Genomic DNA, 25,128 nt, shown 5'->3' on the forward strand with positions numbered 1-25,128 from the left:
ACAAAACCATGGAATCATAGAATCATGGAAGGGTTTGGGTTGGAAGGGCCCTAAAGATCATCCACTTTCCACTATCTGAGGTTGTTCAGAGTTCCATCCAACCTGGCCTTGGACATTTCCAGGGATCCAGGGACATTTGACTTTAGCAGTTGCATAAATGATAGAATCATTAAATGGCCTGAATTGAAATGGGACCATAAAGATCATCTCATTCCAGCATGGGCAGGGACACCTTCCACTGTGCCAGGCTGCTCCAAGCCCCAACATCCAACCTGGCCTTGGACATTTCCAGGGATCCAGGGGCAGCCAGAACTTCTCTGGACAAACTCTGCCAGGGCCTCAGGACTCTCACAGAGAAAAATTTCCTCCAGATACCTAATCTAACCCTGCCCTCTGTCAGTGTGAAGCCATTCCCTGTGTGCTGTCCCTGCATCCCCTGGCAATTGTCTCTCTCCAGCTTTCCTGGGGCTCCTCCAGGCCCTGCAAGGCCACCCTGAGCTCAGCCCAAAGCTTCTCCTGTGCAGGTGAACAATGCCAGCTGTGCCAGCCTTTCCTGCCAGCAGAGCTGCTCCATCCCTCTGCCCATCCTGGAGCCTCCTCTGGGCTCTCTGCAGCTCCAGCTCCTTCCAAAATCATCAGCCCAAGGGGCAGCAGTGGCCAAGACCCAGGGAAATGCTCTGTCAGCAGGATGGCAGGGCTTTGCAGCCATACAGACCTGGCTGTGTTGAACAGGCTGTGCAGTCTGGTCTCAGGGAAGACCTGGGGATGTGAGAAATACAGACAGAACAGCAGCTGGAGGGGAGGAAACAGCTGCTCCATGAGGAGGCTGAAAAGACTTTTCAATTTGGAGAGGAAGCCAAGGAAGCTACAAAAAAAAAATCATAAAGATGAATGCAGAAGAGTGAGTCAGAAAATCCTGCAACGCCATAATGAAAATTAGCAGACACAATGAAATTAATAGATGGGCTTGAAAGAGAAAAGAGAGAGAATGTTTTTATGGAGTGAGCCAGGAGATGTTGGAATTTGTCGTCACAGGATGTTATGGAAGCTGACAATGGCAATGTGAAGGGATTGGGCAATGTCAGGAACAGCAGGGTTATAAATGGATCCTACAGCCTGGGATATGTCCACAACAAATTCCCAAATCCAGATGGATCCTACAGCCTGGGATGTGTCCACAACAAATTCTCAAATCCAGATGGATCCTACAGCCTGGGATGTGTCCAGTCCACAACATCCCAAATCCAGATGGATCCTACAGCCTGGGATGTGTTCAGTCCACAACATCCCAAATCCAAGGAGTCACAGATGCTGGTGACTGGCAGCAAAAGGATTTAAATATTGCTATTCCTAAATAGTTTTTCCTGTTTCCATTTTCAAAGACTGAGTACCAGCTTGGGTGAGCCACTGATTTTAGCATTTCTCACATTCCTGCAGGTAATTTCTCTTCCTGGGGGAAATTTTCCCCATCTCACCAGCAGCCAAACCAGGACACCAATCATTCATTGCTGCAGAGGTTTGGAGCAGAAGGACTTTGGGGAGCATGGTGGACAACACAAACACAGAACTGTTAACCACTCTGGAAATGTGGTAAATCCAATCTGTGCTGTGCCTTGATGGAAATGTGGTAAATCCAATGTGTGATGTGCCTTGATGGAAATGTGGTAAATCCAATGTGTGATGTGCCTTCCCGGGCTGCCTGAGCTCCCTGTGCCTGCTGAACCACAAGTTCCACTTTTCCCCTCAGAACAAAATCCCTGAGAGCACTCAGGACACCAGGCAGGGCTGCAGCCTTTGGGTTTGAGACAAAGCCCACCACACTTTGCCCGTTCTTGTTAAGGCAGAAATATAGCAGTGATCTTCTGGACAGGGGCTAATCTGGGAAGGCTGGGAGGGAATGTGAGGAATGCTGAGCCTCCCACGTGGGAGGGACACGCTGCCCTGGTCTTCAGCTGGTGCCTGGGGTGAGACAGCAAACGGGACAGCAAAGATCCTGCAGCCAGCACAGAAATTTGGGATGTTCCTTGGGATCAGCACGGGCTGGCCATCCCTCCTGCCAGGAGAAAAGGGGGCTGTGAGTATGCCAAGGATAAACTGGGGCCGGCTGCTGCTCGGTGATTTTAGCCATAATGTTAATTCTGCTTACATAAGCTTAATACTTTCTGCAGTAATTCAGTGCAAAGAATTCAATCTTTTCTAAACTGCAGCTGAATGAAAATCAGTGGCACGAATTTGTGAGCTATTGGCTTAAATGCACTTGGAGGAATACTGCCTGCATGTATATATTCCTGTTTTACTGGGAGAAGGCAACTGCAGCTGGTTAGCACAGAGTACACAGCATTTCACAGGCTTCAGGAATCCATGGATGCAAAATCCTCCCAGTGCACCCCAGTTACACACAAACCAGCAGGCTGTACTCTTTTTTTTGATTTTTTTTTTTTTTTAGTGACACTTTGGTATGTAAAGCATTTTCCTTGGATGATTGATGCTTGAAACTTCTCGTATCCTAAAACAAGCTAAAATTAGAAAGGCTTCAAGCTATGCTTCCTACAGATCCATATATGTCATAGGATGTGGCTGTTGGCACTTGGGGATGATTGATTGTCAACTTTCACAGGCTGCTGAAGTGTCAAAGACGTGATTTTGAGTACCATGGCAAGAACAGAGTGGATAGAGTTAGTCAATTGTTTGTTTTGTGGGAAAATAAATATGAGGTGCTGCACTGTGTGGCTAATAAAGGGTTTGGAATGGCAGGTCCAGAAGGGAACTTGGGCCATGGGTGAGAGCACTTCTGAGCCCACAAACTGTGTGAGTGATTTTCTCCTAAGAAAGGAGAAAATTTTCTCTTTGTGAAATTCATTGGAGAGAAATTAAACTGTTCAGGAGTTTTGAAATGAAAATGAAAATTTTCTCATTGTGAAATTCACTGGAGAGAAGTTAAACTGTTGAGGAGCTTTGCCAGGGCAGTGCCAGCCCCCAGTCAGGGTTTCTGGCCACTTTTCCAGCCACCACATCCATTCATCCACCTTCCAAGTAATAAAACTTGCTTACAGTCCTCTCTTTAATGTCAGGAGATAAGTCTGTCTGTCTGTCTGCATCCTTTGGCAGCTTTGGGAGGCTGGAAATATGCTTGACATATCATCTGGGAAGCTGAGAACTCAAGACAGTCATTCCTTCAGGAAGCAGATTGTGAGTTTTAGGTTTGATGTCAGATATCCTGAAGGATGCTTGTTGTTCCCATCATTGCCAAGCAAGAAGCACGGGGAGGGAGCAACAAATCTCAGCTGAGACTCATCTTCATGAGTTTCTGTCTCCATTTAGCTCAGGGGAAAGGAACTCACTGGTTACTGGAGTGCAGAGTTGGGTGACACAAATCAAGGGCATAGGAGTCCAAATTAGATGTGGAGCACCATGGTGATGCCTTTCTGTCACTGAGAATTTGGGATCATTTAGGTGGGAAAAGACCCTTGAGATCCCTGAATCCAACCATAAACTTAACACTGCCAACCCCACCACTAAAAAATCTTCCTTAAGGGTCACATCTTCACTTTTAAATACCTCCAGGGGTAAAAGTAGGAAGGAACTGTGGAGAGATGAAGGATGAATCTCTGAGAACACCTGGGACTGCTTTAGAGGCCACAGTTTCTTTGAGGCACTGTACCTTTCTCTGTCAGGATGTTTGATTTGTGAGGAATAACTCTGTCACTGGATTTAAGAGAAGCTGAGTTTTGATGCCAGCTTGTCCAAGCTCATTTTTGACCATAGACTGCTGTCTGGGCTTGAACAGACAGGTGTCTGCTAAGGAAGGCAGGAGACTCCCTTGAAATGGAAAATGTAAACCCCTTTCCTCTGTATTATCATAAATTTGAAATTAAAAGGCTCTCAGGCAAAGATATGAGAATGACAGTTCTTTACTAGGAAGATTAAAAATAAAACTGCCATAGTACAAACAAAAAATCCAAAACCTTGACAGAGTCAGACCATGCCCTGTCCCCTGTGTGCCAGGGCGGTGTCCCAGCCCCATCCCATGGGGGCTCAGCCCTCCTGCAGTGCCAGCTGTGGCTCTGCTGCAGCAGGGATCCTGCACAAGGGGGGAGTTTTCCTCTGCAGCTCCAGGGGAAGAGGCAGCTGCTCCTCTGGCAATGCAGTGGAAAGGCTGCTCTGCTGTCCCAGCACCTCAGATTGGATCCAGGCAGGAATGCTTGGCTCCTCCCCTGGGCGCAGCATCTCCCCATGGGATACTGGGATTGGATCAGCCCTGCAGGGACACTCAGTGGCCATGGACAGCAGAGATCTCCTGGAGGGAGGGTTGGCTGTGGGAGAGAGAAAGGAAACACTGCCCCAGGAACAGCAGAGAACTGCCCCAGCTCTGACAAATTGCAAATAGAGCACACAACCAGCTAAACCTGAGAAAATTACCCAGTTAACTTTCTTTCACCTTTATGAGAAAAGGGAGAAAAGAATTTGTGGGAATAAAATCAAAGTATCAATGCACTGATGAAGAGATGAAAGCAGAACTGCACCTTCCTCCTTTGGTAAGATTATTTGCTTCTGGGTTGTCCATTCTCCTTGAAAAGTGATCACTTTTTTCCCCCCATCATATTGATATGTGACAGCTATCAAACCTTCTCCTTCTCATGGTGTTTTCACTGCTTTCTCACCAAACTCTCCTGTTAAGCAGCCTGCAGGAGAAATGGCTGAGAACACACTCACCTTTCACTCCTTTTTACTCACTGGACGGCCATGAAGGTCTCCTCCACCCTTGCTGTTTCTGTGATTTTGTGACATTTTGAAGCAGAACAGAACTTATCTGCGTTTCCTACTTCACTGGAAAAGTCTGGAGCATATTTCTGAGGCTGCAGAGGCCCCTTCCTCGTGTGTGCAGAGGAAGATGTCACACAGAGTGCCTTCCTGCCAGCTAGCTGGGGTTTGCTGAGAGGTGTGGGAAGAACCTGTTAGCACCTCTCCTTCCCCAGCAGTGCAATCCTCAGGAGAACCTAGTCCCAGAAAAAGAACCATTGCACAAAGCAATGCAAGAACCTAGAAGAACAGATTTTTTTAAAGTTTTTTTTTTTTTTTTTTTTCCATAACTGTGTAGCACCAGGGTGGAGCTCAGTGGATCAAAGAGAAACCAAATCCCAAAGAAGGGATCTTCTCCCTCTCCATAAATCCCTAACAGGAAAGTGGGGCCAGGTGGTGGTCAGGCTCTGCTCCTCGGTAACAAGGGACAGGAAAGGAAAGGTCAGGAAAGTTCCACGAGAGTGGAAAGTGAAAGGAGAGGAAAGGAAAGAGAAAAAAAAAAAAAAAAACCAAAGGAAAGGAAAGGGGAAAAAAAGGAAAGGAAATTTCAAGGAAAGGACATTTCAAGGAAAGGAAAGGAAATTTCAAGGGAAGGGGAAGGGGAGGAGGAAAGGGAAGGGAAGGGAAGGGAAGGGAAGGGAAGGGAAGGGAAGGGAAGGGAAGGGAAGGGAAGGGAAGGGAAGGGAAGGGAAGGGAAGGGAAGGGAAGGGAAGGGAAGGGAAGGGAAGGGAAGGGAAGGGAAGGGAAGGGAAGGGAAGGGAAGGGAAGGAAAGGAAAGGAAAGGAAAGGAAAGGAAAGGAAAGGAAAGGAAAGGAAAGGAAAGGAAAGGAAAGGAAAGGAAAGGAAAGGAAAGGAAAGGAAAGGAAAGGAAAGGAAAGGAAAGGAAGCCTCAATTTGCACTAAGAGAAGTTTAGATGGTATATGAGGAAAAAATAGTGCAAGGAAAGGGTTGTTGAACATTGGGATGAGCTGCTCAGGACAGTGCTGGATCTCCATTCCTGTAGGGATTTAAAAGCTCTGCAGATGTGGCATTTGGGGACATGGGGCACTGGTGGCCTTGGTTTGCTGGGGGAATGGTTGGGTGTGATGATCTTAAAGGCCTTTTCCAACTTAAATGGCTCTGTGATTCCAAGACAGACACCAGGACACATCAGAGCTCAGAGTGCAAGAGAGAGGGTGAGGTGGCTGTGGGATCCTGACCCTGGGCTGTGGGGCTGGGCTCAAGGCACGGTGATTTCTGCTCTGCTGAGCTCCAGTGTCGCAGACATCTTTTATGAAAAATCCTTTCCTTAGGATTTTTCCTCCTGAGAAGCTGGGAGGCCTCAGGAACAAAATGTAAACAATGATTATCTGCTGCTGTGGAATGCAACAGGTGCATCTGGGATTGGTCTCATGTTGGTTGTTTTTAATTAATGGCCAATCACAGTCAGCTGGCTCGGACTTTCTGTCCGAGCCACAAGCCTTTGTTATTCATTCCTTCTTTTTCTATTCTTAGCAAGCCTTCTGATGAGATCCTTTCTTCTATTCTTTTAGTATAGTTTTAATATAATATATATCATAAAATAATAAATCAGCCTTCTGAAACATGGAGTCAGATCCTCATCTCTTCCCTCATCCCAAGACCCCTGTGAACACTGTCACACTCCAGGATGGGGTCCTGGCTGGATGCCACTGTCCTGTCAGCTCCAATTTGCAGTCCCTGCCCTGTGGGGCCCAGCAGGGGCTGCAGGTGAGCTGGAGCCCTTTGCTGAGCAGTGCTGAGCCTGCCTGTTGCCTGCCTGAGCCTTCAAAATCACATTACCCTGATGAAATTTGCAGCACCAAGCACAGGAGCTGCCTTCTTCCCCAATGCCCAGCCTGTATTTCCCTTACCACCATGGGAGGATTTTTTTTTGTTTGTTTAATATTTTATTCTGACAAAAGCCAAGCACTTCCACAATAGTCTCAAAATAAATAAATCAAACAGGCACATTCTCTTCCAGCTCCCCTCTGGCCAGGGAGGTGACAGTTTTGGCATGGCACTGCACAGGAGTGATTCTCAGCAGCCAGTTATGGAGCAGGAATATTGGCTTCCTGTGGCCTCCAGTACTTTTCCATCTGCATTTGAGTCTTATTGGGTTTTAATGATGGGTCATGCTGCACCCAGTTGAAATGGGTTGGATACTGGTGTCTGTGTGGCCTTAATCAGATAAATCACTCTAAGAAAATTATATTCAGCTTCTGGCCAGCCTCAGGCTGATTTGGGGGGAGTTTTCAGTGTGGCAAATCCAGAGCCAAATACAGGAGGTGGAAGAAGCAGCTCTTGGACGGCCAGAATTCGGGTGGGGAGTTGTGGGAATCCATAAAATCAGAGGGCTTTGGAAAGCTGCAAAAGGCAGAACTCAGAGGCAGCAGAACTGGGATTAGAGCTAAGCAGTAGCCATGAGATTGGTCAGCAAAAAATTATGTAAGAAGTAGAAAAGCAAGAACAAATAGAACAATGGTTTGTGTGTTAATGCTTGCCTGGTTAGCAGAACATTCCATCAAGCCTTGAAAGTAGCCCGTGTAACACTGAAATACTCACTGGAGTAACACCTAACACCTACTGCCAAAGCAGTAGGTCTTATTATAGTGAGCATTTTTAAGAAAAATTATAGTGAGTTATTTTAGTATTTTAAAGAATAAACAGAGTATTTTTTAAGTATTAAGTATTATTATAGTGAGTATTTTTAAGAAAAAAAGGTATTTTTAAAGAAAAAACATTGGAAAACAAGATCTGCTCATCAGTATGATGAAAACTGTAAAAAGTTATTGCATGCCTTAGAATGCTGCGAAAAAAGTTTCAGCAGGTTTGTTTTTACCCCAGCTGGCTTCAGCAATGGCTTTGAAAGAACTAGATCAAGTTAGGTGTTAGTTAAGTAAACAAATGTTCCAGACTGCAAGGCAAGATGTATTCTATCACCATCTGTGTGGCAGTTGTCTTTTGTCAAGTGGGCAGTTTGCCTTATCTCTTGCACAGTCACTCTTCCCTCTGAGGAGACACCTGCTGATAACAGCCATTGAATGTCTGATGGCTGATAAGAACCACAGCATCCCATTGGGAGATGTGAGCCCAGTGGGAGGAGCCAAGCATTCCTGCCTGGATATAATCTGGAGATTCTGGAACACCAGCACGGCTTCTCCACTGGATTCCCAGAGGAACAGCAGCTGCCTCTCCCACTGGATCTTCAGAGGAAGATGCACCTTTCTACAGGATTCCTGCTCCAGCAGAGCCACCCCTGACACTGCAGGAGGGCTGAGCCACAATTCCAATGGGGCTGCTGCCAACACCCTGACCCACAGGGTGTCAGGTTGGGTTCTGACTCTGGCAGTGTTGTTCTAGTGTACTGCATTGTTTATTTTATCCTTTTATTTTTCTTCCCTAATACAGAACTGTTATTTCCTGCTCCCATATTTTTTGCCTGAGATCCCCTTAATTTAAAATTTATAGCAATTCTGAGGGGTGGGGAGGGTTTACATTCTCCATTTCAGGGGAGGCTCCTGCCTTACTTAGCAGACTCCTGTCTTTCCAAACCAAAACAACAAACTAATGCCACACCCACTGCAATCAGTGATATATTAACAAATGTTAACAGTGTTAGACCCTTCAAAATAAAACAATTCATTTTCTTTTACTAGCACGTAGAGACAGTTGTGGAAAATGTGAAAGGCTGTGTTATATGAGCCTGTCTGATGATTCTAAATCCATCCACAGGGAGTCACAGCTGTGCCGTGGGGAGGACACCCCCACCTGATCCCCAGCACTGGGGAGGCTGTGGGGAAGGAGGAGGGAGGAAAAACATCCAAGGATGGGTCCTGGGACTGGGCTTAACTCCAGCTCCAGCTCAGGCTGCCTGTGACAAAAAATGAGAATGGGCAGGGAGCTGAGGAGCATTGCCAGAGTGGAGGAAACCAGGACAGCATCCCAGAAAGAAGACAAAGATCCCCAAGTTCAGATATCAGACAAAATTTGGAGTCATGGAGTCCCAGCATCACTTGCTTTGGGGGCTAATAAGAATTTCTGCTAGAAACTGGGGTCCTGTCCTCCCAGGATTGGAGGCAGAATTTTGTGTGCACAGGTTTGTCTCCAGGCTGTGGGGAGCTGTAATGTGATGCAGCCGTGGCAAAGAGGAATGTGATGAGTAACTGTCCCAAGGAGTTATTTTCAGAAGTACAGGGGATATCTGGTCACACTGCAAAGCACTGCCCTGGCACCTCCTTTGGGACAGGTCCTGTGCAGTGCTTTAATCCTGACTAAAAAGGTTCAGCCCACACTGAAGAGATAACGGAGAAGAAATTTCAGTAATTGCTGTAATTATTAAAAATTAACTGGGGAGAAGAAATTCCAGTAATCCAGGTCTGGCACTGTCCAGTTTATGAGAGGAGGCAACAGGACCTTGGTTGGTGTAGAACAGCAACATTTCCAAATTGGAAATTCCCAAAAAATGTTGGATAATGACAGTTGTTTTGTACTCAGGAACAGAGAAAGCATAAAGCTGGGGAAGGAATTTATTCCAGAGGAATGGGCAATAATATCTCTTTGGCAGATGTGCACGTGTCAGGAGGAACATGGGATGTAAAGCAAGGAGGGACAGTAAATACTGGGTGTGCAGGACCTGTAGTGTGCCAGAGACACCTGGAAAAAGTTAATTCAGCCTGTGCTGAATGTCCTTAGCAAATGATGTCCTTAGCAAATGATCCTGAACTTCTGTTCTTATTTTTAACCCGGGGTGATCTTTGCCTGACTGTTCCTGTTCCAAACCTCACCATCAGCCTCTTGGAGAGAGGAAGAGCTCTAAGAGGTTTTAGCTCTAAGAGGAAGAGCTAAAAGCACAGATATTTTGGTGCCTGTTGTCTGAAGGGAGCTGTGTTGAAGTCGTGTCTGCTCAAGGGGAAGATCAGAGAGCTGGGCTGACACTTGATCCCTGCCTGGGATAATCCTGGGAGCTGCTGGAGCCTCCTTAGGATAGGGACAGAGCCAGCCCACAGTGCCAGGCTGGCAGCAGGGCTTGGGGACATGGCACACATGAAGGTCAGAGCTCCTGCAGGGTTCTGCTGTGTCACGATGGATTTTGGGGCTCCAAATTAGACACTGAGCTGGCGGCACGAACTCAGGAAGTTCTGCCTTGCTTGGGGCCACCACCTGTGGGATTGTGTCCTGTGGGATTGTGTCCCTGTGTCCCCTCAGGTGATTTCCCACCTGCAGAGCTGCCCCAGCCCAGGAGGAGCTGGAGCTGCTGCAGAGCCCAGAGGAGGCTCCAGGATGGGCAGAGGGATGGAGCAGCTCTGCTGGCAGGAAAGGCTGGCACAGCTGGCATTGTTCACCTGCACAGGAGAAGCTTTGGGCTGAGCTCAGGGTGGCCTTGCAGGGCCTGGAGGAGCCCCAGGAAAGCTGGAGAGAGACAATTGCCAGGGCATGCAGGGACAGCACCCAGGGAATGGCTCCCAGTGCCAGAGAGTAGTGTTAGATTAGATATCAGGAAGCAATTTTTCCCTGTTAGGGTCGAAGGCACTAGAACAGGTTTCCTAGAGAAATTTGGTTGCCCCTGGATCCCTAGAAGCATTTCTCAGTGTCATTCTCAGTTTTCTTTCTTTCTTGCAAAAAGAAAACCCAACCAGCTGCCTTTTGGTCAAAAACTGACTCCAAGCAGGAGTCTTTCTTTTCCTGTGGGTTGGATGAGCTTTTTGTACAAGGTATTTCCTCTAAAGGAGTTTGATTAAAACAGAAAGGTTCCACAAAAGCAAATGTCAGTGATCCTCTTATACTTTGCCTGATTTTTTGTTTTTTAATGAAGTGTTTCTCCTCTTTCTTTGTATTCAGGGGCTGGGAGACACCCTTTGTGTTGAGAAGATGCCAAAAAGAGAATTCTGATTCCTGTAGCCCCTGCCCTTGCTGCCAAAGCTCAGCCTTGTAAACCCAATAAAGACTCCAGAGTTTCCAATTGCTTCAAGAGCTGAGGGTTTAATATCAGAAGCCCGACTCTGACTGACTCCAGCTGATTTAGTGGGCTGAAGGAAACAAGGACAGGTATATTTACTGCTCCTCTCTGTTTTACTGCCCTGTATGAAAGATTAATGAGCCTGAACTTGTGGGCAGCCAGTGTTCTGGCCTGGCTCACCCTAAAGAGGAGCTGGAGGGGGTTCTGACACCCCTTGTCTGGGTGAGCACAGCACACCCTGATCTGGGTGGGTCATGGTTGTGTCCTCCTGAAAAAAAGAGGGGTTGAGAGGGGGGAATATAAACTAGAGACCAGATAAAATTATTATAAGCAGAGCAAGTTGTACTATCTGCAGGTTTATTTTTTAAAATATAATTGTCATAAAATCACAGAATCATTGAGGTTGGAAGAAACTCCCAAAATTATCCAGCCTCACTATCAACTCAGAGCCACCAAAATCATCCCTGAACCATGTCCCCAAGCGCCACATTGAGACCCTTCTTGAACAGTTCCAGGGCTGGCAGCCCCACCACCTCCCTGGGCACCTCATTCCAATGCCTGAACACTCTTCCAGGGAAAAAGATATTTTTATACCTAATCTGAACTTCTCTGGTACAACTTGAAGCCATTTCCTCCCATTCTTTCACTTGACAATCATTTTTCATGTTTGAGAAATGCCATTCATGTGAAGTCACCTGGCAAGGAAGGCCCCAGAAATAAATCTGTAAACACTCAGCTGGACACTGCCCTTGTGTGAATCTATAAACTGCCCCAAGCTGCACACCTTGGAGCTTGAGTTTCATGGGGCAGAGTGGAAGAAGGATAAAGTAAAACACAAAAGCTGTGGCCACCCTGGCTGCAAGAAGACCTGAACTCTGTAAGGGGGCAAGGGAGCAAAGATTGGAGCTCTTCAGCTTGGTGTTTGAGCAGGGTTTGTTCCATCAGCCATTTATTTTATTTACTTAGTGACTCTTAAATGTACTCAGGGTGTCCCCTTGTGCAAGGTGAGGGATGCCAGCACCAGCCCAGGGTGAAGAAATGAGGGAGATCCTCTCCAGCACCAGACACCCTTCACAGAGGGAATGTTGGTCACAACAACCCTGGGGAGCTCCAGGCTGGGCAGAGGGGCTGGAGAGCTGGAAAGGCCCTGGGGGTGCTGTGACAGGGGCTGGACACGAGCCCAGGGGTGCCCAGGGGGGCAGGAGGCCCCTGGCAGCTGGGCTGGATGGGGAATTGTGTGTGCAGCAGGAGCAGGGCAGGGATTGTCCCTCTGTGCTGGCTCTGAGAGGCCCCTCCAGGGCTGGGCCCAGTTCTGCTCCTGCAGGAGAGCCCTGGAGGGGCTGGAGCGTGTCCAGGGCAGGGAACGGAGCTGGGCAGGGGCTGGAGCCCCAGGAGGGGCTGAGGGAGCTGGAAGGGGCTGAGGCTGGAGCAAAGGAGGCTCAGGGGCCCTCGTGGCTCTGCACAAGTCCCTGCCAGGAGGGCACAGCCGGGGGGGTCGGGCTCTGCTGCCAGGGAACAGGGACAGGAGCAGAGGGAGCGGCCTCAGGCTGGGCCAGGGCAGGCTCAGCTGGGACAGCAGCAGCAATTTGCCCATGGAAAGGGAGCTCAGGCCTTGGCAGGGGCTGCCCGGGGAGCTTTGCAGTGCCCATCCCTGCAGGTGTGCCCTGGAGGTGGCACTGAGTGCTCTGGGCTGGGGACAAGGTGAGGATCAAAGTTTGGACTGGATGATGCTGAAGGTCTTTCCAGGTCTTTCCCAGGCTCAGAGATTCCATGGTTCTGTGTTTAGCAGCAGCTGGGGCACACAGCAGTGGCACCTTGGCCATGGGGGCTCAGCACTGCAGCCCCTGCAGGAGCTCTCCCTCTCAGGGTCACATCCTGTGATGGTGCTCACAGGGGTCCGAGGGTGAGGGAAGAGACGAGGATCTGACTCCATGTTTCAGAGGCTGATTTATTATTTTATGATATATATTATATTAAAACTATACTAAAAGAATAGAAGAAAGGATTTCATCAGAAGGCTAGCTAAGAATAGAAAAAGAAAGAATGATAACAAAGGTTTGTGTCTCAGACAGAGAGTCCGAGGCCAGCTGACTGTGATTGGCCATTAATTAGAAACAACCACATGAGACCAATCCCAGATGCACCTGTTGCATCCCACAGCAGCAGATAATCATTGTTTACATTTTGTTCCTGAGGCCTCTCAGCTTCTCAGGAGGAAAAATCCTAAGGAAAGGATTTTTCAGAAAATGTGTCTCTAACTGCATCCTCTGCTCCAGCCTGGATCCTCACCCACCAGATCCCAGCCCCAGGTACCTTCGAACCCTCAGAAACACAGAAAAAAAGTCAGAATCTGACCAGAGAGTAGATGTGAAGTGTGAGTTAAACAGCCAGAAATCATGGAGAAGGTGGGCGTGTGGTTGATCAATACTCACCTGAAAAAAAGCTCAATCCAAAACCTAAAACAGAAAAAATGAGGTTTGTTTAATGTATAAGTATTCTAAAAGCATTGATAAGTATTTATGGAGTCAGGGGTATTACTCAATTTACAAAACCACTGCAAAAAATGCTTTGAGGGAACAGAAAATTTTGTGGTAGAGCAAGTAGGTAGAGAACTGTACTGACAAACATGGTTTCCCATAAAAAAATAGGGGAAAATAATTATAATTTTATTTCTGATGCTGACATGGCAATATGCTATAGAACAGTTCCAGATATAAGAAATAAAATAAGAATATAAACATAAATAGTAGAAATATAAATAAGAATATAAATAAGACTATAAATAAGAATATAAATAAGAAATAAATGTTCAGCAATGGCATTTTTTTATTTTGTGAAAAACATGTTTCACTCCTTGGAATTCATCTTGAAACAGACTGGAAACATTTCAAAGAGTCACAATATCAAAAATATTTCATTTCTGCTGAGCTTTCAGGAGAACTTTTTGAATTTCCAACCTCTTTGAAGGCAATATTGTATCACATTTCCCTTGCATCCCATTTTATACCAATGCTGTGCCCAGCAGCAAATGAACCCGTGATCAGCTGGATTTGGAGCCTTCTGCTCTACACAGAACTCTGCAGGACATGTGCAAGGGAGGGTGGGCTTTATTTTTTAAATTTGGAAGCTTTGGTATACTTAGTTTCAAGCCAAATGACCTGAAACTTCCTTCCTGACAAGCCCTTGTTTTGAACCACATCAAAAAATATTCCATTTGGACACCTTCCCCTTGGCTTTTGCTCTCTTGCTGGCCCAGAACAGGAAAAGGCTGATAATAAATAAAAAAAAAAAAAATAGAAGCACGCTAAACTCAGCAGCTCAGAGGGATCCATTTGTCAGAGCCATAACTGAGTGAGCATTTCCTGGCACTTCCATCAGCTCCATCTCATGCCCTGCAGCAGATAAAGGAGCTCAGATCAGTCAGGGCTGGGGAAACCCTGGGGCTGATAAGGCTGGGAGGGAAGCAGTGGGAGTTTGGTCAAACCTGGGTTTCAGCCTTTGTTTCCGGGCTCACATCCTTGGCTGGTGTTGTCCTTCCCTCGGGGTTGAGGGCACAGAGGGAGGCTGCAGGCAGGGATACAGGTCCTGCAGCACATCCCGGTGCCCGGGCTCCATCCTCGGAGCTGCACAGCTCCAGGGTGACCCCGACCTTCCCCTGGGCTTCTCATGACTGCCTCATACTGACCCTTTCCCTTCTTTCCCTTTCCCTTTCCCTTTCCCTTTTTCCCTTTTTCATTTTTTCACTTTTCCCCATTTTTTCATTTTTTCTTTCTTTTTTTCCCCTTTTTACCCTTTCCATTTTCCCTTTCCTTTTTTCCTTTCTCCCCTCTCCCTTTCCCTTTTTCCTTTCCTTTTTTCCATTTTCCCTTTCTTTTTTTTTTCTGATTTCCCTTTTCCCCTTTCCCTTTATCTATTTCCCTATCTATTTTTCCTTTCCCTTTTCCCTCCCCCTTTCTTTTCTCTTTTTTCCTTTCCCTTTTCCCGTCTCCCTCTTCCCCTTTCCTTTTTCCCTTTTCCTTTTTCCCCTTTTTCCCTTTTCCCTTTTCCCTTTTCCCTTTTCCCCCTTTCCATTATTCCCTTTCCTTTTTCTCCTTCCCCCCTTTCCCTTATTCGTTTTCCCTTTCCTTTTTTTCCATTTTCCCTGTCTTTTTTTTCCCAATTTCCCTTTTCCCTTTATCTCTTTCCCTTTCAATTTTTCCCTTCCCCCTTTTCCCTTCCCCCTTTTCCCTTCCCCCTTTTTCCTTTCCCTTTTTCCTTTCCCTTTTTCCGTTCCCTTTCCCTTTTCCCCTCTTCCCCTTTCCATGATTCCCTTTCCTTTTTTTCCTTCCCCCCTTTCCCTTATTCCTTTTCCCTTTCCTTTTTTTCCATTTTCCCTGTCTTTTTTTTCCCAATTTCCCTTTTCCCTTTATCTCTTTCCCTTTCAATTTTTCCCTTCCCCCTTTTCCCTTCCCCCTTTTCCCTTCCCCCTTTTTCCTTTCCCTTTTTCCTTTCCCTTTTTCCGTTCCCTTTCCCTTTTCCCCTCTTCCCCTTTCCATGATTCCCTTTCCTTTTTTTCCTTCCCCCCTTTCCCTTATTCCTTTTCCCTTTCCTTTTTTCCCCCAATTTCCCCTTTCCCTTTATCTCTTTCCCTTTTTCCTTTTCCCCTTTTTTCCTTTCCCTCTTCCCCTTCTTCCTTTCCATTTTCCCCTTTTCCTTTTTCCTTCCCCCTTTCCCCATTCCCTTTTCCCCTTTCCTTTCCCTTTTCTTTTCCCTTTTTCTTTTTTTTTTTTTTCCTTCAAAATGAGCCAACAGGGCAAAAAAACACAAAATCACAGAAACCCTTCACAACCTTCCACTTATTTGTGCAGTGGGCAGGGACCAAAAAAATTAATCTGTTTTCCTCATTCCTTCAGGCAGAAGCCCTGGAGCATGTGATTGGATTCCCATCAGTGCCAGGGCAGAGAGGGCAGCTCTGGGGGCTCAGGGGGGCACAGACCCTGTCCCTGCATGCTGGATTGAGCTCTTTCCTCACTCAGAGAGGAATTTTCAAAACTTTTATTCTGTTTTTTTACTTTCATTTGGAGGGTGAGATAATACAGGTGTTACAATTCACGTTATCACAATCAGAAGCCATTTCCTAATTACAATACACTATCAGTTTTTGCTACACATGCTGCAAATGCCTTAATAATAATAATGTAATAATGCTTAAATAAAGATAATAATATAATAATGCCTAAATAATGATATAATAATATAACTAATATTATATAAATAATAATATGCAATATATAAATAATATATAACAATATATAAATAATATATAACAATATTTCTCTAAAGTATCCAGTCTTTTTTTGTAAGGCCATTATTCAAAACTTGTTTGTAGTTAATTTTTTCTTTTAACGATGTCTGTCTTACCCCATGATATTTTTAAGGCAGTATATTTTTTATTTCAAGGTTTGCATAGAGATGCACACTGTGTGAGCCTTCTGTTAGGTTTTGAGAATTTTCTACATGTTTCTCACACAGATATGCCAAGGGCTCCTTCCAGGAGAGCTCCAGGCAGTGAGGGTGAGGCTGTGCTGCACCTTTCTGGTGGCCCCAGCATTTCATAACCTGCACTGCCTATTGAAACAGGCAAAATTGCCTCAGTTAAAGCCTGAATGGCTCCAAGCCAAATCCCCCAGTGCAGCAGGAGGGATGTGGGAAGGGCTGGGGGCACTGGAGAGCACCAATGCCATGCTGTCACAGATTCCCAGAATTCACAGAATCACAGAATTCCCAGAATCCGGTTGGGAGAGACCTCCAAGACCATCGAGTCCAGCCCAGCCCCAACTGAACCCTGGCCCCCAGTGCCACATCCAGGCTTTGTTAAACACACCCAGGCATGGGGACTCCACCACCTCCCTGGGCAGCCATTCCAGAACTTTCTCACCCTTTCCATAAAAACCTTTTCCCTGCTATCCAACCTGTATTTCCCTGGTGCTCTGCCAGGTGCTGGCCTCGTGCTGGAGGAGGGATGGGCAAGTGAAGGGTTAATGGGATTCAGGCCCTGGAAAGCAGCACAGGACAGGGATGGGAGCAGCTGAGAGGGCTCAGCCCAGCCAGGGGGATGAGGAGGAGCTGCCTGCTCCATGCAGGTCATGGCTGAGGCCAAACCTGTGAGTCCTGGCCAGTGTGAGGCCGTGGGGATGAGGATGAGGATGGGCTGAAAGCCACAGAGCCCTGGCTGCCAGCCCTGAGCCATCCTCAGAGGGCAGGGAGAGCTGAAAGCCCTGCAGAGCCAGAGTTCACCCTGCTCTTTGAGGTGCTGAGGTGGCTTTGGCATCCTCAGGGAGGATTTTGGGAAGAAATCCTTCCCTGTGAGGGTGGGCAGGCCCTGGCACAGGGTGCCCAGAGCAGCTGTGGCTGCCCCTGGATCCCTGGCAGTGCCCAAGGCCAGGTTGGACACTGGGGCTGGAGCAGCCTGGGACAGTGGAAGGTGTCCCTGCCATGGCAGGGGTGGCACTGGCTGATCTTTAAGGTCCCTTCCAACCCATTTTGGGATTCCATGACCTTATCAATGCACCCAAATATCTTAAAGGCAGGTTCCAAGGGGATGGAGCCAGACTTTCCAGTGATGCCCAGCAGCAGGACCAGGCAAAAACTGCAACACACGAAGTTTCATCTGAATATGAAGGAAAACTTTCCTGTGGGGGTGACAAAGCGTTGGAAGAGGCTGCCCAGGGAGGCTGAGGGGTTTCCTTCTCTGGAGATGCTCAAAACCTTCCTGGACATGATTCTGTCAGCAGGAAAAAACTTTCTGTGCCCTGAGGGATGGAAGCAGGACTGGAGGCAGCCCCAGGAGCACTGACGGGCACAGGAATCAGCTGTACCCAACACTGGCTGCCCACTTATCCTGTTCACTGCTGATGCTGAGAGCTATTTGGGCCTTGTTTGCACAAGTTGCAGTAGAATTTTACGTATTTTGATCTCATTAAGCGAGCACTGTCCAGCCCCCTCCCCATGGCAGAGGCGCTGTTATAAAATCAGGGAATTTAAATCATGCACAGTGAGGTACCTGATGTGTCTTGTCCACCAAAGGTGTGGGATTAGAGTCACACAATCACAGAATGGTTTGGGTTGGATGGGACCTTAAAATTCATCTCATTCCATCCCATTCCATGGGCAGGGACACCTTCCACTGTCCCACATTGCTCCAACCCCATCCAACCTGGCCTTGGACACTTCCAAACATTGGGCAGCCACAGTTTCTCCAGGCAAAACCCATCAATTTTGCATCAGTAGAATTATAATCCTGTAAATCTGAGGGTAGAAACCATTTTGCTGCCTCACAAGTAGGTTTTATTGGCAACAATTTTCCTCATATTATTGATTGATCTGCACTGCTGTTGTGTCTTTGTAACATAAACTGCACCCATTGAAGGCCTGAGGGGGTTATTTCAACAAAACTCCTCCTCCTGACTGAAAGAAAGAAATCTGCAGAAAATTTATGGAGAAAAATCTTGAAAAGCTCTGCATGAAAATTTGGTTTGATTTTGCATTAGAGTGAATATCCTAAAAGCTTCCAGTGCAGTCAGGCAGTGAAGCCATCAAAACATCCCATTGCTACAGCAAGTGGCAGGCTGGAAATCAGAGATGCCCCCCTTCATCTGCAGGAGTTTGTGTGCCTGACCCCACAGAGAAACACAAGGACAGAGCTCCCACCCACATTTTTCATCCTGGTGAAAAAGCAAAACATAGCAAACCTCAAGCGTGTGGCATTCACATTCTCTGAACAGACAGACATAATTCTGTCTCCCAGGTTTTTCCTGGAGAAGCACAGAGAGAAGAAGGGGGCCCAGCAGAAGAACTGTAAATGAAGTCTTCCTTTTATTTTTATTATAATAAGAATTAATTAAGAATTAATAATAATTATTTTATAATAAAAATTAATGATATTAATTACATATTTGGTAGGTAATAAGAATTATATTTATAATTATAATATATTATTATACAGCATTACTATATATAATAGAATATATATTATATACAATAATTATTACACTATATATAATTACAATACATTATAATTAATTATAAATATAATTATTAATTTAAAAATTCATAATATACCATCAGAGATATAATATATATAATATATAATTATAATATATATTTTATAACATATACTATATTATATAATAATATAAATTATACATCTAATTATAGAATTATAATAATAAAATATTATAATTATTAATTGTTACTTGATTACAATATAGTTATAATTTGTATTATGTAATATTGTAAAAATGAAATTAATTATTATATTATATAATAATGTAATATATATATTAACTATATTGTATAACTTAATATTAATATCAGATAAATAATGAATAAATTAAAATCAATAAATTAATATTAAATAAATATTAAATATTTAATTAATATTAAATAAATACTAAATAATTATATTAATAAGAATTTTACTTTATTATGTGAATAAATAATTATAGTATGATATAATTATTATACATTATATTAATGATATAATTATAATTAATATAGTATAATATTATTAAAATAATATATTAATTATATTATAATACGAAGGGTGAATTGTAGCCAGAGCTCTCTTCATAGAGAGCAGGCAGGCCCAACTTCCCAAGGATATTTCCTGAGAATTGCATTGAGGAACCTCAGAGAAGAAGAGAAAACAATTCTTATCTCTATTCTCTGCTCCTGGTGTTTTGCACATGTGGAATGTGTGGAATGTGTTCTGGAGATTGTTTACCTGAAGGGATTTGGCAATTGGATTTTGCTGAGGATTGTTTTGTTTCCTTGGCCAGTTGGGTCAGAGCTGTGTCCTGGCTGTCTCAGACAGCCATGGGTTTTTCTTTAGTATTTATCTTTGTATAGTATCTCTTTAATACAGTACAGTATTCATGTTATACAGTAAATTTTTAATAATTGTTCAGCCTCCTGAATCAATGGGGTCAGGTGCCAATCATTCCCCATGGGGGAATCCCCTGATTCTACCACACAAGCCCAGCCAAGCAATGGCATCTTTTGGGGAGTGTTTGCAGCCTGACCTTATCCCTGCCTGCCCCAGGCTCTGACAGACACAGGTGTGGAAATATTTACTGTCCCTTAGCCAGGCCATGTCAGAGGAGGTGACAACACGGAGCCACCAATGCCACCAGCAGCTCAGGGTGCTGCTTTTCTGCTTGGAGAATGGATGGCAGTGCTGGGGGGCTGAGTCTGGGGCTGACCGTGGCTTGGAAGGCAGAAACATCCTCGGTCCAAGCAGAATTTTGAGTTTTATGGGTTTTTTTTAGCCTGGAGAAAAGGAGGCTCAGAGGGGACCTTGTCACTCTCTGTGACTCGGTGACAGGAGGGTGCAGCCAGGGGGGCTCTGCTCCCAGGTGACAGGACAAGAGGGAATGGCCTCAGGTTTTGCCAGGGGAGGGTCAGGTTGGACATCAGGAAGGATTTCTTCACTGAAAGGGTGATTAAACATTGGGAGGGTTGGAGTCCCCATCCCTGGAGATGTCCAAGGGTGTCCAGGATGTGGCACTCAGAGCTCTGGGCTGGGGACAAGGCACATCTGGGACTGGGAGGGCTTTTCCAACTTTAATGGCTCTGTGAATATCCTGCTCCATGAGCCACACCTCCTCCTCATCCTCTGAACAGCATCCACACTCTCTTCTCTTCTTTTTTTTCTTTTTCTTCCTTTTTTTTTTTTTTTTAATTTGATCTGGCCTCTTTTGATGACTAAGGGAGCAGGAAGATTACAGTTTAAGTACATAATTTTCATTTGATGTGACAGGTTAAAGCTGTGTGCATTTAGAGCAGCCTTAGATTATTTTAGTTCAATTGCAATGCTGATTTAGGCCCTGACTCACTCTTTCAGGCCTGATTTCATGTAGATATATGTTGGAAATGCAGGCACATGTGTGCATTTCTCTGCTGAGATGCTGGGGTAGGGATGGACTCACACAGCAAACAGTCCTGAATCAGAGGCAGAGAGGAGTTAATTGTGCTTATTGGGTGGGGTTTTTGCCCCAGAATGAAGGCTGGATATTCCAGAGTTTATTTTCTGTCCCCCTGTGCCCCTCCCAGACCCTGGGATGTGTAATCTGCCCGTGCAGGGAGCGCTCTGAGTGCCCTGGAGCTGACAGCCGGGCAGCCTAAACACCATGGAGAATTTAGAATTTAGCAAATTGCTAAAACTCACAGAGCAGGCTGGGAGCAGTGACCTGGGGGTGCCTGGCCTGGCTGGAGGGAGTGGAAAATGCTTTGTGTGGATTGGAAATGGAATTCTGCCCCTCTACACTGCCCTGGCAGCCACCCCTGCAGTGCTCAGGGCTGCATCCAGCTCTGGGTGCCAGCATGAGGAAAACCTGGAGCTGTGGGAATGAGTCTGGAGCAGGGACATGAGCACCCAGGACATTCCTCTGGCTGCCCTGGAGGACTCCAGACCCTGGCAGGGGGCTCAGAGACCTTGGCACAGAGTCAAAGACACCTGTGCCTTTGATTTTAACCCATGGAAACAATTCCCAACTTTGTGTGAGGAGTTACAAGCCACGAGAGTTTGAATAGAGTGATAGCTAATTTGTCACAGGGTGAAAAAGTAGAATTTTGGGGTTTTTAGAATGGGGGTTCAAGAGGCAATCTGGATGTGTCCTGTCTTCCTCCTTCTTCTTCTTCTTGTCCTCCATCTTCTGCTGTTTTGGTGGCACTTCTGGATTGGTTTAGAGTAGAGACAGACTGTCTAACATAGGTGATGGGTCTTGGGAAATTATTGCAAATAAAGTACACACAGTTCTTAGTATAAAAAGCTAACACTGCCCCAAGGGCACTCAGTGTGCCTGGAACCCAACCTGCTGGACAGATCTCAGAGAAAGAATGTGATAGATAAGAGAAAATAAACAACCTTGAAAACCAGAGCTGAGGAATCTCGACTTCTTGTTTGGTCACAGAGCTGGGAAAAAAGACTCTTTAATACCTTGGGAGCCATTTCAGGAACACCAAACCCAACAATTCCTCTGCTACAGAGCCAGGCTGGGAGAGCTGGCACTGCTCAGCCTGGAGAAGGCTTCAGGAGACCCTTGAGCCCCTCTCAGTTAATGCTTTACAGGAGAGTTGCAGAGGGGCTTTTCACGAGGGCATGGAGTGACAGGACCGGGGGAATGGCCTTGAGCTGAAGCAGGACAGGTCAGAATAGATTTGGGAAAGAAATTGTTCCCCGGCAGGGTGGGCAGGGCCTGGCACAGGGTGCCCAGAGCAGCTGTGGAGCCCCTGGATCCCTGGCAGTGCCCAAGGCCAGGCTGGACACTGGGGCTGGAGCAGCCTGGGACAGTGGGAGGTGTCCCTGCCATGGCAGGGGGTGGAGCTGGATGAGCTCTAAGGTCTTTTCCAACCCAAATCATTCTGTGATTCCATGATTTTCATTTTAAGGCTGCTCTGATGGCAGCCAGTGAGCTGTGATGCTCAGCAGCAATGTGGGCAGGGATTGAGGCCCCAGCCCCAGCACTGTGCTCCTGTTTTCCGTGGGAAAATGCCCAAACCTTCCTCATTTCCAGGTGCAGGGCAGACAATTTGCACACAGAAGCTTTTGTGTGCTCAGTAGCTGTGTGGGTCAGGCCGTGACAAAGGAAGTGTTAGCACTTTCCCAAAACTAAAGCATGGATTTTTAAGAAACTTGGAGTACAAAGGAGAGAGTCATGCATGCAGAGGGAGGCTCAGGTGCCTGAGCTAATGCTTCCTCATTGCAGGAAACTAAAGCTACCCAGGAGTGGGTTTTAGAATAATTAAAAAAAAAAAAAAAAAAAGAGAGAAAAAAAGAAAAAGCTTTTGGGGCAGTCCTTTCTGCAGCAAATCTGGAAGTGGATCTGGACCTCTCTTGTCACTCGTGTTTCTCCTGCAGAGCACACCAAGCAAGCAGCGTTCTGTGTGTGTCTCCTTAACCACATCTCTCCATCTCCAGCCTTGCAGCGGAGGGGGAGGAGAAAGGAGCTGCCAGCAGCTCGCAGTGATTGATTCGTCTCGTGTTTTCTTGCGCTGCGCTCTAACAACCTGTTTCAAAGGGAAAAAAAAAAAAAAAAAAAGACAATGACGACAAATCAAAGCGAGCATTTTCTCGCTAGAAATTCCAAGTGCCCTGGATGTTTTGCTATTAAATGTGAGGCTTTATCTGTAACGTTTGTCTGGGAGGTTTTGGGGTTTTTTTGTTTGGTTGGTGTTTTTATTTTATTTTATTTTATTTTTCTTCCTGCTGTAGCTCGTAGCGTTCAGAAGAGCAATGCCTTTCCCCCGGAGCCATTTGCTTCAATAATTGTTTGTGCCGCGGAGCTGCCGCTGGTCGCTGTCACCAGGGGACAGCTCACAAAGGTAAAAGCAGCTCTCTCTCTCTCTCCACGTGCTCCGAGTGATGGAATTGGCGCTGGGGAGGCATCGGGAGTCCTGCCTGGACTCGGACTTTGCCCTGAAGCAAAGGCTGGGTGCTGATGGCTGGACTGAGCCCGGACAGCTTTAGGGGCAGGCAGACAGGGGGTCCAGGTTCAGGGATGCCGTCCTGAGCCCGGACAGCTCGGGGGTCCAGGGAAGGTGGTCAGGGATGCTGTCCTGAGCCCAGCTTGGAGATCAGGCGGACAGGGGGTCAGGGATGCTGTCCTGAGCCCGGACAGCCCGGGGGTCCAGGTTCAGGGATGCTGTCCTGAGCCCGGGGATCAGGCGGACAGGGGGTCAGGGATGCTCTCGCCCCGGGTTGCGCGCAGGGTGAGGTTTGCTCCCCTCGCTTTCCCGTTTCCCCGGCGCGGTGGTTTTGCGTTTGGTTGTCATTCCCCGGCAGGAAAACCCCTCCGGGGGTGTCTCAGTGCGGGCTTTGGAGCAGAGGGAGATTTCTGTCGGTGGCTGGGAGCGCCCGGCCGAACTTTCCCAGCGCCGGGAGGAGCCGCTGCCGCTGCTCCCATTTCCATCTCCCGCTCCTGGCAGGACGCTGCTGCCCACCTCCCACCCCAAACACCCCCAGTAAACCCATCCACAGCCAGCTGCTGACCCGGAGCAGAGGTTCAGCGGGTCTGCTACCCACGGCACGGAGGGAGGGAGGAGGAAAGGGAGGGAGGCGGGAGGGAAGCGGCAGCGGGGAGTTCAGGTTACCGCGGCCGCATCCCCGCCTTCCTCCGCTTCTGCCGCCGGAGCCGGGCCGAGGATGAGCCCCTGGCTGGGCACAGCGGGGCTCCGGGGTGGCAGGGGCACAGCCGGGCAGCTGTAGCCCCGCAGATCCCGCAGATCCCGGCGGGAAGAGCCGCAGGGCCGGAGGATGCGCTGCGGGCGCCCGGGGTGAGGAGGCGCCGCCGCCTTGGGCAACTGCAGGTAGGAGCGGGAGCAGGGACTCCCTTCCTTCCCTCCCTTCTTCTCTCCTTTCCCTCCCTTCTTCTCTCCCCCCTTCTCTCCCGTCTTCTTTCCCTTCTTCTCTCCTTTCTCTCCCTTATTCTCTCCCTCCTTCTCTCCCCCTTCCCTCCCTTCTTCTCTTCCCTCCTTCTCTCACTCCTTCTCTCTCTCCTTCTCTCCTTTCTTGCCTTTCTTTCCCTTCTCTTCCTTCTCTCCTTTCTCTCCCTTCTTCTCTTCCCTTCTCTTCCTTCTCTCCTTTCTTTCCCTTCTTCTCTTCCCTTCTCTTCCTTCTCTCCTTTCTCTCTTCTCTCTTCTCTTCTCTTCTCTTCTCTTCTCTTCTCTTCTCTTCTCTTCTCTTCTCTTCTCTTCTCTTCTCTTCTCTTCTCTTCTCTTCTCTTCTCTTCTCTCCCTTCTTCTCTCCCTTCCCTCCGTTCTCTCCTTTCTCTCCCTTCTTCTCTCCCTCCTTCTCTCTCTTCTCCTCTCCCTTCTTCTCTCCCTCCTTCTCTCCCTTCTTCTCTTCCCTTCTCCTCTTCCTTCTCCTCTCCCTTCTCTCCCTTCTCTTTCTCGCCTCTCTCTCCCTTCCCTCCTTTCTCTCCTCTCTCTCTCCCTTCCCTCCATTCTCTCCTTTCTCTCCCTCCCCTCCCTCCATCCCTGGATGTGCCCTCGGAGCCGTCGCTCCAACTCTCCCAAGCTCTCTGGTGGGTGGGAGAGGGAGAGCAGAGCAGAGGGGGCTGCAGGTGTGACCCTGCTGGAAACCGGGATCCAAATCCAGCCCTGCCTATCCAGGGGTGTCCCAGCTCCGGGCTGCCGTGCCCATCCCCTGGTAAAAGGGGTCTCACACACAGATTTGGGGGTGAAAACGGGATCATGAGCAACCTGACTTGCTGGATTTTATGGGGGAACGTTTTGGCAGCCCCACATAAATACCAGGATCAGTTAGGACAAAGCCACGGCAGCATTCTCCTCGCTGTCCTGCTCGGATAAAATGCTGAAAAACAGAATATCC

General features: G+C 47.2%; 1 long non-coding RNA gene across 1 annotated transcript; it reads left to right on the forward strand.

Annotated features, from left to right (window-relative positions):
• Positions 1 to 1,922: 1,922 nt before the first annotated feature.
• On the forward strand, positions 1,923 to 15,941 carry LOC134432310 (uncharacterized). Its single transcript, XR_010031289.1, has 3 exons — positions 1,923 to 2,074; positions 10,640 to 10,846; positions 15,650 to 15,941. It is a non-coding gene; the product is annotated as an uncharacterized LOC134432310 (long non-coding RNA).
• Positions 15,942 to 25,128: the final 9,187 nt, after the last annotated feature.

The sequence above is a fragment of the Melospiza melodia genome, chromosome 2 (assembly GCF_035770615.1).
Source record: "Melospiza melodia melodia isolate bMelMel2 chromosome 2, bMelMel2.pri, whole genome shotgun sequence".
Taxonomy (NCBI): Eukaryota; Metazoa; Chordata; class Aves; order Passeriformes; family Passerellidae; genus Melospiza; species Melospiza melodia.